Raw genomic sequence first — 1,912 nt, 5'->3', positions numbered from 1 at the left:
AAAAATGATGTTATTACACTTTTATTGCCTCTTTATTTGGAAACCCTTTTTTTTTTTTGGGGGGCGGGGGGGTGAGGACTGTTTTGGAGACCATTACATTTCTGTATAGTATTGGGGATTTGGGGTAGATTCACACTGTCATATTAAGCATTATTCAGATTCTAAACAAAAAAGGGGCCTCTTGGATAATATGTCCACAATGAATTTCTCTACTCGTTGTTGTGCCTTTTTGTGTACATATTTGAATGTATGTGATGCAGTCAGCCAATCCTAGTTTCCATTCAAGGTATCAGAGATCAGATCGGCTGCTCCACAGGCCCAAATATAAAATTTTCCCTGAACCAGGGTTGAAAAAGGCTCGCTTATTTGTTGATTTTAGTAGCCTGCATTGGGAAAAGAAACAGAGAAGAAAGAGAAGAGATAGTGGGTGTTCTGGGATTGTGAAACGTACCCGACTACCCGTGAAGAGTAACTGAAGAGATAGGGATAGGGGAGAAGAGAGAGAAAACAAGAAGCCTTTTACACAATTCAATCCAAATTCTGTATTTTATTCCACATGTAAGGAGGGGTGTTACATGTATTTAAAGATAAAAAAAAAAAAAAAAAGAATCCTCCTAATACCTAGTTTCGTAAAATAATTAAACTAACTTAGAATCTACTTTTAGGACTCTTAACTTGCTAAACTACTAAAACTCCTAAACAGAAACTATATCTAATAAGACTTTTTCAGATTTATCTATGACAGCTAAGGAATGAGCGCTACAAAATCCCTATAATTACCACTATTAGATAAATACTAATCTCTAATGGGTCCTACATTGTTTTTTTGTGCACCCCTTTAGACCCCCTACTTTTGGGCCTTATAACTCAGCCCATTACTATTTAAACTCAAAGAATAAAAAACCCATACACCATAGATGTTAAAAACTTGAGGACGTTTCCAATAGACATGAGGTTTTCTCTTCAACTTGAAGAACTGATTTAGAGAATAAAATCTGCATTTCTTTCATCTAATATACTTTTTTCCATAGACACTTTTGCTTAGTTCAATGGCATACAAAGATTGCTTTGGCAATTTTGCAGTATCTCCATTCACTTCAAAAAAAAATTTGTTTTACAACCAACTCATAAATGATCATCAAATACAAACCAAGTCCATATATTGTTCTGTTCAACAGACAAAACAAAGAAACAAGATGTAGAAGATCCCTATTAGATCTTTAACAAGGTTCATTGCAGCTAGAAATACAGGTACCATCTACTGGCTCTACTGCCATTGCTGCCACCAGTTCCACCACTGCTGCTATAGTTTACTTCAAATTTGATTGAAAAGGACTGAAGCTCCATCACACTCTTCCTCAACTTAGCCCTCTTGGGAGGGGCACCTCTATCAGGGACCCGAGCCTTACCAAAAGCCTTCATCTTCCTTCTTTTCCTCTTCTCACTATCGCATTCATCTCCTTTCTCCCTGTCTGCATTGCTTGCCTTTGCAATGCAGACAGGCTTAGTAGAAAGACCAAGTTCATTTTCTGCTCAAAGGGACTGAACTTCTTCAGCTGGCTTAGTAGAAACATCAAGTTCTTTGTCCTGTTTAGCCTCTTTCAACACCAACACTGCTTCAATCGGATTAAAGAGGTATTATGTTGCAACCATTTCAAGACAATAGTATTTTTCAGCCTTCTAAATGTAGAATTTTCGAGTAATAGTGCCCCAGAGAGCTGTGTTACTGATCGTGACACCACTTGTTGCAGATACATATGCAAGATTAAGGTGTCTGAGGTAAAAGAAGCTTTAAGAAAGATGAAAGTAGGCAAGACACCATGCCCAAATGAAGTCCCAATAGAAGTGTGGAAGAGCATAGGAATCTGTAGGTTAGCGCACTCCGGCTAGAGAGCACGACGCTCGAAAGCCG

This window comes from Telopea speciosissima, chromosome 1 (assembly GCF_018873765.1).
Source record: "Telopea speciosissima isolate NSW1024214 ecotype Mountain lineage chromosome 1, Tspe_v1, whole genome shotgun sequence".
In the NCBI taxonomy this organism is placed as follows: Eukaryota; Viridiplantae; Streptophyta; class Magnoliopsida; order Proteales; family Proteaceae; genus Telopea; species Telopea speciosissima.
This window is presented reverse-complemented; position numbering follows the sequence as displayed.